This window comes from Rhynchophorus ferrugineus, unplaced genomic scaffold (assembly GCF_030347505.1).
Source record: "Rhynchophorus ferrugineus isolate W39M unplaced genomic scaffold, kcgeb_rfMv2 rfM4, whole genome shotgun sequence".
NCBI classification, from domain to species: Eukaryota; Metazoa; Arthropoda; class Insecta; order Coleoptera; family Curculionidae; genus Rhynchophorus; species Rhynchophorus ferrugineus.
In genome coordinates, this window is record NW_027472583.1 from 35,389,824 (window position 1) to 35,403,322 (window position 13,499).

Sequence of the window (13,499 nt, forward strand, 5' to 3'; positions counted from 1 at the left end):
ACTCATACCGCAAACTTCAGCGGTTGCACCTGCCGTCCTGCTCCAAGAAAACCAAAAATTCCGACCGAAACCAGACCTCCACAAGGTTCTGCATGGAGTAACCAAGGTGGCAGAAAGCTAGCCCAAAAATTAGCCAGCGCTACCCAGCCTGCTCCAACTCAAACTCCTGCTCCAACCAATACACCGGACCTTAACTCCACAATGCAGGCGTTTACTGACCCGCAGGCTTTCCTACAAGTGATCGCCCTGGCTCACCAACTTGCTCGTCTTTTTCCAAATGTCGCCGCCTAAGCGGCAACACTTACCTGTCTCTATAACTTTCAGCAGCCTTTAACTCTTCGAAATGGCTGTTCCGAAATCTCTTATACTGATGACATGGAATGCAAATAGCTTACGCGGAAAGCAAGCGGAATTGGAGGACGTCATAACATTCTATGACGTCGACATCGTGCTCATCCAGGAAACTTTCCTGAAACCTTCGCATCGTCTCTCTTTCGAACACTTTTTTGTCTACAGAAACGATAGAACTCCGGGTCGAGGCGGTGGAACCGCCATTCTCGTCAGAAAAGGAGTCAAACACGAGCTCCTTCCATCGTTATCAGTAAACAACTTCGAAACAACCTCCATTAAAATCGATATCCAAGAACGTCCCTTCGTGATTACATCCCTGTACAGGAAATCTTCTGCATTCAACTATGCCGAATACCGATCACTCGTCGAAGGAAAATTTCCGAAAATAATAGGTGGCGACTTCAACGCCCACCAACCCACCTGGGGGTGTTCCAGAGCGAATCCCGCAGGTAACGCCATCGTAGCTCTAAGTGCAGATCTGAGCTACGGTCTTGCCTTGCCAGATGAACCCACCCATCACCCTAGTACAGTCTCTCAAGGCGCAGCAAGAATCCTTGATTTCTTTATTCTTCAAGACGTAAATCGCGATTCCGAAGTTCGAGTCCTTGACGAACTAGACTCTGATCATCGTCCGATCCTTCTCAAACTCGGAAACTGCGCCACCACTCAAGTCCCACTAACAAGATTCAGGAAAAAAACCGACTGGAAAAACTACCAATCTCTTCTCCTGAAATCCGATCCAATTCCGAAAATTAACACACCAGAACACCTCGAGGAAGCCGTACTCAAGCTAACTCGCGATATTCAGTCTGCTCACGAATCTTCCACAGTCAAAATTTCATCACAACCCCAGCCGTGGAAAAACAATCTTCCCGCTTCTCTTAAACGTGAAATTCGCATCAAAAACGGTTTATGCAGATTAGCTCGATTCACCCTTGATGCTGCAGACAAAAGGGAGGCGAACAGAGCATGCAAGAGGGTAAGGGCGGCCGTCTCGACTTGGCGAGCAATGAAATGGAACTCATTTCTCGCGGACCAAAGGCTGGATGGCCCCCCTTCCTTCTGGCGTGTCTCCAAATGCCTCGTGGGGAAGACGCACAATGTCATCCCTCCCCTGAAGTCAGCGGTTACAGGAAATTTTGCAGTCACTGACCAAGAAAAAGTCGAGCTCCTTGCAGAGACCTACGAAGCTCAAATGAAATGCCTCCCACCCGCACAGAACACTAAAACTAAAGACATTGACACTGTCATCAACGAATCCAACTCCGTCAAAAGACCAGTAACCCCCGCCTTTCTTCTCAACCATTTTGTATCTCCAAAGTCTCTACAGACTATGATCGGCAAACTTCAAACCAAAAAATCTCCAGGTTTCGATGGAATATCGATTACCCAGTTAAAAAAGCTCCCGCATAAGCAACTCGCAGAACTGGCAAACATTATTAACTCCATCATGAGACTGCAACACTTCCCGGCGTCTTGGAAACACGCACATATAGCGGTTATACCCAAGAAAGGAGCAAAATCATCTCCATCTGATTACAGGCCTATCAGCCTTCTCAGCGCCATTTCGAAGCTTGCCGAGAGGGCAATACTCTACGCTCTCAACTCTTTCACAAAGGAAAACAACATCATTCCAGATGAACAATTCGGCTTTCGCGCTCACCACTCATCCGTCCATCAAGCTTCCCGTCTGGCTGCACACATCCATCATGCTCTTGACCAACGTAAAAAGCTTGGAGCAGTTCTTCTGGACCTAACCAAAGCCTTCGACAAGGTCTGGCACGACGGATTGTTCGCAAAGTGCGTGCGGTTAGGCCTCCCAGAAGACCTAACCGCTCTCATCAAGTCCTATCTCTCGGACAGATCTTTCCAGGTCAAGATCAGGGCGTCACTTTCCAGTCGTAAACAAATCGATGCTGGCGTACCTCAAGGTTCCCCGCTGGCCCCAGCCTTATTTAATCTCTTTATTTCAGATATGCCGAGAAAAGAGCATATTGACGTCGCCTTTTACGCTGACGACACTGCTTTCTTCACGGCCGCCAGGTTCGAAGTTACAATTCATGAGCGTTTACAGAAGCAGCTCGATCATGCGGTCAAGTGGTTCAAATTCTGGAGGTTGCAAATCAACCCCCTGAAAACCCAGGCCATCATTTTCCACAAGAAGCGTTACGCACTGCGCGTCTCGCAACTTAAGATCGACACCGCAATAATTCCATGGCTGGATAACGTCACGTACCTAGGTCTTCACTTCGACCGGCGGTTCGGTTGGCATTCCCAAATCCAGAAAGCAATCCAAAAAGGTTCGGGGATAGCAAACCTGCTATCTCCTCTGATCTGCCCTTCTAGCAGGCTTTCCATCTCCATCAAATGCTTATTTTACAAGATGTTAATTCGGTCCGTACTCCTCTACGGATCTAATGTCTACTTCAAGTTTGTTACACCCAACCAGGTCAAACGGCTTCAAGTTTTCCAAAATAAGCTCCTCAGGAGAATATTAAACGCTCCATGGTTTGTCAGAAATAATCAAATCCATAGGGAAACTGACACTCCAGAAATCAAGCACTTCATATCTCAATCATTCCACAAACAACAACTCAGCTCAAGTTCTTCTGAAAACGCGCTTGTTCGCGAGCTGGTTGACATGCTGGGAGCTTAGCACCGCGTCACCGCTAAGCTCTCCCCCTTTTCCAGGCTGAAACGACCTCATCCGTCGCTACAGTCATAACTTTTGCCCCCATACAACAGTACCCAGTTGTGTGTTAACTCAGGTTCGCGAATCAATAGAATCGCCGGGCTCTCGTGCCCAATAACGGCTGCCCGATCAGCGGGTGCCATATCCCCAAATTTAATGCAGTAGCAGTAGTGATCCACAGGGGTCAACTGTGAGGCGGTTTCGGTTTAGTGTATTGGTAAGCCCAGAGGCAGTCCCACATAACCCGGTCCAACTTGTCACTCCAGGGCAAGTCTCCGCGACCAGGTATGCGTCATGCATTCCACCGCCTGGTTTTTAGGCCAGAACAAAAAAAAAAAATCATAAACTACAGAAAATACTAGCAAACAACATACCGAACTATTAAAATCATACATTAAAATCAGAATGTTTAGAGTCAAAGAAAAAGAAACTTACTCTACAATAAAAGAGGCTAAAGCAGGTGTACCACAATGAAGTGTACTGGGACCAATGTTTTATCTACTCAACATTTGTGATATACCACAAATGGAGAATATTACAATGGCTACATTTGCTGATGATACTGCGATTATAGCTGTCGGAGACAATAGTGAAGAAGCCTCACGAAAATTATAACAGGCAAGTGGCAATATAAATAATTGGACACAAGCTTGGAAAATAAGAATTAATGAAAGTAAATCTGTACATGTGCAGTTCACCTATAAACAGACCGTAAAAGCACCAATAACATTAAATAATACTATCATTCCATATAGCAACAACGCTAAATATCTCGAAATCTCGATGCAAAACTTCGCTGGAAGGAACATATAAATAAGAAAAGAATAGAACTGGAATTGCTAATTGGAAGAAAATCCAATTATCAGTACATAATAAATTGTTATTATATAAGCAAATACTGAAACCTATATGTTCAATTATGGGGATGTTCTGTAAAGAGTAACATAAATTAAATAAATAATTTTCAGAACAAAGCCCTAAGAGGTATTGTGGGCGCACCCAAATACTATAGAACTGATTACCTACATCGATACCTTCAGATACCCACAGTCAGTCAAGAAATCAAGAGAATTGCAAGGCTCCATTCTCATAAGAATATTGAAATATTCGACTAGTAATAATGTAATAATTAAATAATAAAAAAAAGTATTCATTCTTGAAAGTGAAAGCCTTATTAATAAGTATCCAATTGGTCAAGAAGATTAGAGTAATATTCGCTTGTTTGCAAGGTAATAAATAAACAGAAAGCATCGCGCGAGTCTTTCCGACAGATGCGCAAAATTATCCCCGCATTTGTCTTTGATTGACATTGAACAAATGCGGTACCCATTTTACGTAGACCTTTTGCATACTTAATTAGTGTTGCAAGGTATTTAGTACCCTTTCTTTTCGTATACTTTTCAATGGTTGACATGGAAGATGTAGAGTCGCGTCGATAAACTTTTGACATTTTCGTTTTATGAACCAATGACGCATGCGCCAAGCAAAGAATATATATTTTAGCGGATTCGAACATCATCCCTGTATCAGGGCAAGAACTTTCAACCTTATCCACGTGACTATATTCTCATAACTAAAATTATTAATTTTATAGAAAATCGCTTGCAGAGTACTATTAACAGTATGATTCCAGCGCTAAAAATAAACATTAATAAACAAAAAAAGATATGATATAATTCACTTTATCGTAAGGAATTAATATTACATCAATCATGTGATAGTGATAAATAAAATTATCGATGTGACCAAAATAAACATCATTCTATTAACCAGACTAGTAATTCGCTTTGCTGGCAAAACTGTCGTTGGTTCAAATCCTGAGAAAATTTGTAATGGCTTTGTGCTTTTTTTTTAGTAATTTCATCTTAACAGGTCAACTGAAAAGTCCCCAACCAGACAGATACATGGCGCTACTAGAATTACATCGATATCTTTTTTAATTAGCCATAACCCTCAAAAGATGCGTGTATAAATTTGACAGCTTTCGGATCATTAGTTTGTAAATTATAGCATTTTGAGTGAAGCAACTTTTGTTCAACATGAAGAATTGGTATGCTAAGTTTAGACGTGGTCAAATGAGCACCGAAGACGGTGAACGCAGTGGACGCCCAGAAGAGCTTGTTACCGACGAAAACATTAAAAAAATCCACAAAATGTTTTTGAATGACGGTAAATTGAAATTAAATGAAATAGTAGACACTCTAAAGATATCAACTGAACGTGTATATCATATCATTCACAAATATTTGAGTATGAAAAAGATCTGTGCAAGGTGGGTGCCGCGCGAGCTCACTTTTTACTAAAAACAAACGACGATTTGATGATTCGGAGCAGTATTTGAAGATGATCAAGCGTAATAAACCCGAGTTTTTGCGTCGATATGTGTCAATGGATGAAAAATGGCTCCATCATTTCACTCCGAAGTCCAATCGACAGTCATGCGAGTACACACGATGAACCCGCTCCAAATCGTGGAAAAACACAACAGTCTGCTGGCAAGGTTATGGCGTCTGTATTTTGGCTTGCGCATGGAATAATTTTCATTGGCTACCTTGAAAAAGGAAGGACCATCAACAGTGACTATTACATAGCATTATTGAAGCTTTTGAAGAAAAAGAAAGTGCTGCTTCACCATGACAATGCACCGTGTCACAAGTCAGTGAAAACGCTGGCAAAAATCCGTGAATTGGGCTTCGAATTGCTTACTCCATCTACAGTATTCTTCAGACCTGGCCCCCAGCGACTATTTCCTGTTCTCATATCTCAAAAGAATGCTCGCGGGGAAGAAATTTTCGTCGAATGAAGAAGTGATCACCGAAACTGAGGCCTACTTTGAAGCAAAGGATAAAGCGTACTACAAAAAATGTGGTTTACTATGGTAGTACACTTATACACTAAACAAGTTCGTGTGGTTTGGTACGGTTCAATCTTCTGATTCCCTGCGTGTTGTCCAGTAGCTGTACTGCTTCCACGTTGCTGAGATTTAGCAACTTAGTTCATGTTTTAAGGCGAAATATTTGATTAATTCGTGTATCCATTGATTTCGAGATCATTGTGCAGCTCTTCGTTGGTTACTTAGCGATAAGCATTAGTAATTAATCGTAGAACTCTGTTTTGGGACTTTGCTTTGGGTGCGTTACCTGTTGATTTGATGTCTTAGTGTTTAATCTACTATTGAGATATTTTTCGAGGTATTTGACTGATTCTGCTTGAGGAATCGGGCACGGGTCAAGTGACAAAATTAGGATTTAATCATTTCGCCGCCACGCAAAATTAACATGGACAGTTTTGGAGGTATTAAGCTGTACATTCCAATCTCCAGTCCATTTGTAGGTCTTGTTGACCGCTACTTGTACTTTTTCTACAACCTTAGACAGAGATGTATCTCTTGCCATGATAAATGGTTCTCAGCAAATGTTCCAAGTACTGTTTCTTTTGTTGTTGGGATATCAACAATATAGAGCAAATGGCTTATAATGAAGAATATAAAATTTAGCAGAGAGTAATTATCACTCATTCACACTTTGTAAAATGCGATACCTTTTGAGACAATTTCAGTAAAATATGGTTGTTTAATGATGAAATATTCATTTAGTATATTATATACTATTTTAGTTTAATTAAACATTAATTAACACCTAATTTCACAAAATTTGGTTAAACTTAAGATACCTTAATTTCTATAATATGAGAATAACAAAACTAATTAAAAACATTCCGAGAATACTGAAATTTTCATTAAAAACTGCATCTGTTATATCACATCACATTAATTATTACATTTGTCTCATTTCGTAAAATTTGTTATTTTAAAAGATTTATCAAAGATTTCCATCAAGTAACTAACGCTTTATTGCACATATTTTAATTGTTGTATACACAGAAAATCACTATTAATTAAAATATCAGGAAAAAGATCACTTTATTCCGAGTAAATAAAACATTATCAACCACGTGATATTTTATTACTGTTTTATTATACATCTTAATTGTTATATACGTATCGCATATAAAATGTAGAGAATTGTAATAGAAATTAAAAACGATTTTATATCAAGCAAATAAAATTTTAATGTATTTATTATTAATTTTTTAAAAAAATTTCTCTTAACTCACAACAGTTCTTCTAGGTAACTCATTAAACGTTACAAGAAAATGTAATAACACATCACGTAACACATTCCACTTACTATTACGTTTATTTTCTTTAGTAGAATATGATATTTTAAATAAATATTCATTCTATATATTAAGAATATGTTAGTTTTTTCCTACAAGTATGTAACACAAATGTTATAGAGAAACACAGTAATATATCACGTGATCATCTGATTACATTTTACTATATATTAAATGATATTTAATCAAAATTGCATAATTAATAAAAAACAGCAAAAAAAAAAGAATTAAAAATGATTTTATAAACGAAAAATAATACACTAACAACAATCATGTGACATTACAATTACTGTTAAATTTGTTTTATTCCGAAAAACCTGCTAATTTAAATAAATATTCTGCAGAAAAAATATTCTCTCGATATATTAAAAATATTTTAGTTTCTCGTATCATTAAGTAATTTAAACGTGAAACTAAATCACAATAATACATCATGTGATGTACTAACAAAGTTTTATTAAACATTTATATTATAAATTCTCAAAAATAAAATACTATCAAACGCGTGCCGTTATTTGTTACCACAATTGTTCTGTCTTTTAAAAATGATAATTTAAACAAATATACTTCAGAAAAGAAATAATAATACGACCAAATATTTTAGTTCTTCCACCCAATAAAAAATTAAAGATCAAAAGGAAACACCCTAATGAATCACGTCATATTTTGTTGAAGTTGTATTATACATTTTAATTATTATTAAAGGTATTTCAATTATATTATTTAAATGATAAAAATTACAACCAGAAATTCACAATTAATTTTTAAAAAACAACGCCAAAAAAGTTGGAAATATCAGATAAAAATGATATTATATGTTATTTCTATCGAATAAACATTACATCAATCACATGACATTATTTCTCTATTAGTTTTATTTTATTTTAAAATATTTTAATTCAGAGAAATATTAATTAAGAATAATTCATTAATGAATTAAAAAACCTTAAAATATTTTAGGTTTTCATGCAAATAATTAAAGAAACATTTTAAAGAAAATCATGTGATATTTTGATAAAGTTTTATTATATATCTTAATTCTTATCATGAAACTATAACCAGAAAAGCACTATTATAAAAAAATATAGAAATAAAATACAAAATGGAAATACTATAAAAACTCCTCCAATCATGTGATATTAATTACATAAACCCTATATCAGCCTTCTCCTTTAAAAAAATGTCAATTAATGCCAAAACACCGAGAGAATAATAATTATATCAACTGCGATTAAAAGAAAAACTAATATAGTAAATATAATTAATCAAGAGCGGTCCGAAAGAAACCAGCAACAAGATCACGTGATATATTAATCGAAATGACCCATTTTAAAGAGCGAACACGGGTGCGTGCATCGTACAAGAAGAACCGCTTACTCTAATTAGAACCATAAACTATAAAGAGACAGACGCAGACCTACTGACCTTTTAGCAAACTTGATGTTCGATTAAATTTCCTAGAGACACCACACCTCGCGATTTAACTCAACGACTGCGGCAGGCGTTCATTCTTGAAATCGTAGAGACTGAATTGGAATTAACAACTCGGCTGCGTCACATGATATCTACGCTCAGAATATTAACAATGTACCAGCGAGGTGCTAAAGTAACCATAGATAAACCTTGACGTTATTTGACGAGGCTTCACTAATTTTTTAATAAGACAATATTCAGTTGGTACTATTGTGGTTTTTATTTTAGTAATTTTTTATTTAATAAGCAATATATTGGAATACCTACTGGTGTTAAAACATTACAATTCCTATAATATAACCCGACGGTTTACCGAATTCTTAAATTCGTATATCTATTTATTGGAGAAGACCTTCTGGGTTATTTGGAATTGAAAGAAATTAAAACGGAAGTATCGGTGGTACATGTACTGTGGTACTACTGTTACGCATCTTTTTCCTCCTTATTATAAGAAAAAATAAAAGGTTAGTGACAACAACTTTCACACTGTCAAAGTGGCACCAATTGTGCACTCGTTTGACCAGATATTTAAATGTCCTGAGTAAACTGTTTAGAGGACAGACGACGGTAAAGGGCCCCAGCGTACATGTTGATTGGTCAGAACTACTCATGCGCACTTATTCTAAGCTAGCTTGACATATTTTACAGTTACGCTTTTTTTTTAATTTTTAAGCCAATGTTATATTTACAAAATTTAATTTTAAATTTAAATGCAAATTTTAGTAACTGTTGAAACCTGGTGAAACAGTTAACAGTGTTCGCTATTGACAATAAAAGATGACGAAAAACGTCCAGAATGGGCCCGAAGACATAAAGTGATTTTACAGCTCAATAACGCGCTGTCCCATAAAGCAAAAACGACCAAGGAAGCATTTAAACTACTTGAATGAAAATCAATTTTTCGCATCCATGAGAGAGCACGCCAATTTCGAAGAAGTTAATGATCGAAATTCCGGCTACTTTCCTATATCGTCGGCCCAACATACGGTTTTCCAGTTTAAACATTTTTGGAATGAATAACTAGAATCCAGTTTAGAATGAAAAGAAAAACGTTCAAGCCATGTGTCCGATAGCGCGCTCAATAAATTCGAATTATCCACTACGTTATTAGAAAAACAAGTGTAAAGTATCGCATTGTACCGGATGTCTGGTAAAGCCAGGCTATAGCAGCAAAGGCGTCAGGCCAAATACAAAATGCATGGCTCGCGAAAAGCTATCAAAAATCGCAGAAATGGCTTCAGTGATGAAACAAGATTTATCCATTGAATCAAGGAGAGTCTCAGTACAAGTCAACCACTCAATAATACATCAAGAAAACGGGAGAATTTCGTCAGTAACCAACTCGCAGAAAGCAGAAACTCCGTTTGAAGAAAACATACGTAAACAATCCACAACGGTCTTTCTTCTTGTCTGTTCCTTTTATATATTTTAATTATTAATTATATAAATAAATAAACTCGTCTTTGTGCATTAATTTACGCAAAGAAGGAAGAAAATAAATTGAATTTTACTACATTGTTTCCTCTTCTTAACATTCAGCAATAGCTATTTGTCGTATAGTTCCTTATATCAGGGTTTTCCCCTTATTTTCTCATTGGTCGCGATTCAAATTCAATCGAAATGTTCATTTCTCATTCAGTTCAGTTCATCATGGTTGGTTAGATTGATATGTGGGTGAGTAAGAGTGAGCTATCTAGAAATTCAAATTTCATTTATGTTGGGATAAGATTGAACCGACGATGCAGAATCAATTCAATAAATCGCCACATCTTCCAGTTAAATGTTTCCTTTTAATCTCTACACGTTTCATAACTTACACACATATTTCAAGTCTTAATTACTTATATTTTTGATGTTAGTCGTAACATATATTCCGCTTCAGTGTCGATATGGATAGTTCTTTTAGACTATTCGATGACTTTTTACGATTGTCGTAGTGGTTCAGCTTTTCGTCGCCAATCACAATTCACCATAGAGAACTTTTTTATCTGACGAACAATCAAACCGCAACGTTGAAATGATTCGATATGGCATTTTCAGTCAATCCGTATCATAGCTATTTTCCTACCTTTTGGATCTTTCCCATCGCATTGAACATCTGGAAACTTCATTCATTAACTGCTAACTATTTGAAAGGTTTTTGAGAGTTTGAGCTGGATTTTCCTCTAATAAGTTTTACAATTCATTGTCTTCGAACTTGTTTTGATCCTCCAGGTTGTTATTTGCCATTGACATTAAAGCGCCACTTTTAAATCATAATGAAACCGAAACTGACAATTAAGATATGGCAGAGCAGCATTGTTATGTGTTTCAAATAGTGTCAAATAATGAAAATGTAAAAACTCTCTTTATATTTAATAACTTTATAATGTAAAATAGAAAACTACTATTACAGATATATCAAAATATTTTATCAAGCATGGAATCGAATAGAATTTAATTTAGGCTAGGTTATTCAATAGTTGTTTACATTGATACTTCGCATTATCACAAAGGGATATAGCTGATCAAAATACATACAAGTCCCTGATATATAGAGAACTGTTATAATTGAAGTGTCGAGACTACATATACAAATAGTAATATCAAGACTGCCTAACTGTGTGTACTAGATGAACACCCTACGAATAAATAAGCCAAATATATTCGATTTACTATACACGGTTGGTATATAGCGACATCAGACATTGCGGCAAAATTAACGGCTTATTTATCCAGTCATTCTGTTCTTTTTCTAGTGCATACTGTAAATGAATAAATAACTTAACCACCATTGATAACGTCCACTAGTAGTAGATCCAGGTATAGCAACCATCAATAGCAACTCATCAATATTATGATAAAAAATTTACAGAATATAGGTGGTAAATATAAAAATAAGGCATATGAATAAAGCAACATTCCCATCCATGCGCTCATACTCACGATGGTTTATATATATATATATATATATATATATATATATATATATATATATATATATAATATATATATATATATATATATATATATATATATATATATATATATACATATAAAAGAGAAGCGATTGTTATTGATACATTTGTTAAAATATCACATATTTCTGATTCTCCCACACATACTTACAATATTTTTTGATTGTTGGAATATATGAATTTTTAATCGCAAGAATATTATATATAAATATTGTTTCGTAGTCATTCACCACATTAAAATTCTACACTCTATATATTTAATTCCTATCGAAACTATCATCTTAAAAGTATGACAGGAATTAATTGCAAGTTGATGGTGCATACTTTTTGGTAATTTTTGTAAGAAAAAAAAACATTTTTGGCAATCAAAACTGAAATAAACTTGGACATTGTCCACTTAACACTAGTAAAACTAGTAGTTGCTTTTATTTGCACACCTACCAAATACAAGTGCAACCGATTGTATTTTAAAAAAGGCGAAATCATATTTGTGCCTCTAGTAGTTACGACCGTGCATATATAAATAATAATAGAAAATATGGACGGTTAAATTGTTTACTTTAAAATGACCTAGAAAACAGTACGATTGTCGAATGACCTTCATGGTTCTTTCAAATCGAAACGTTTGTGTTTTTCGTATTAAAATAGCACCTGGTTGATTTATTAATTAAAATTGAACTTTTTATGAGTATTTTCTAGGCGATAGTTGGAAAATACCAAAATTAGTTTTTAATTATTTAGAAAAGTTATTTTAAAATATAATAATCATTAAACGTTCACAAAGTATTATATTTTATGAATGTTATATCTTGATGGTACGTTAAATTGGAAACATAATGTTAGACAAAAAGCAGAGCAGATTAAACTATGAAAGTCAAGCAAATGTACTGGTTAGTTGAAAGATACTCTCAACTTGACCTAAAATCAAAGGGATTTTATCATATTATCAATCAATTATAAAGCCAATTTGGACCTATGGGGTTGCACTAAAACACCAAACCAACTAGAAGTCCAACGCACCCAAAACAAAGTTTTACGATTAATTACGAATGCTTGTTGCTACGTAACCAGTGAAGAGCTTCACGATGACCTCAGCATCAAATAGATATACGAAGTGATCCAAGATTTCGCCTTGAAATATGAAATAAGGTTGCTAAATCACAGTAACGTGGAAGCAATACAGCTAATAGACCATACGCAGGAAATCAGAAGACTGAAGCGAACCAAACCACACGAACTTGTCTAGTGTATGAGTGTATTCTTAACTTTAGCTTATGTTTAGTTTTATTTTAATTTGTATTAATACAAGTACAATAGAACAGTAGTAAAAACTTAATTAAAAGCATATCTAATGTAAGATGTAATTAATAATAAACATAATTGTTTTCTATATAAAACAAATTTTAGGGTAAATTATGTGGCTCGGTGAATGGAGGTAAAACGAAATGAAACAGTGGTGTTTACATTATGTGACCGTTATTTATTGGCTATATAAAAAAATGTGAAAAATACAAATGATAAAACGGATGGCAGCGGTGTTACCTGGAGACGAGGCTTGGGCAGTCGATGGTGGCACGTCTAAACCAAACGAGGGTTCAGCATTGAATTAATCGAAATACCCTTCAATAACATCCCAGATAAACGTCTCGGGGTTGCCGCCAGGTATTCGTTATCGGGTTCTAGTTGGCGCTGCTGGCACCCCGCCCGTGTTCAACATGTGGGATTATATTTCTGGGTATTTTGTAGACCGTTATTCCACGATGTAAAATTCGACATGCCTCAAGGTCGCTACAATATTATCAATCAATTATAAAGCCAATTTGAACCTATGGGGTGCAAATATGGGG

At 35.8% G+C, this 13,499-nt stretch overlaps 1 protein-coding gene across 4 annotated transcripts in view; it reads right to left on the bottom strand.

Moving 5' to 3' along the window:
• The window catches only part of Vha100-2 (V-type ATPase subunit a family protein Vha100-2), an 84,679-nt gene that overhangs the window by 36,008 nt on the left and 35,172 nt on the right, over nucleotides 1-13,499 (bottom strand). Inside the window, exon 1 of one of the 4 annotated variants that reach the window (XM_076402101.1) lies at nucleotides 8,648-8,813. The exons of 2 other annotated variants lie outside the window; for them this stretch is intronic. The gene's annotated coding sequence lies outside the window, so the exon portion shown is untranslated. Of the gene's footprint in view, nucleotides 1-8,647; nucleotides 8,814-13,499 lie in introns of those variants that run through there. One more of the 4 variants, XM_076402098.1, reaches the window with a different exon arrangement.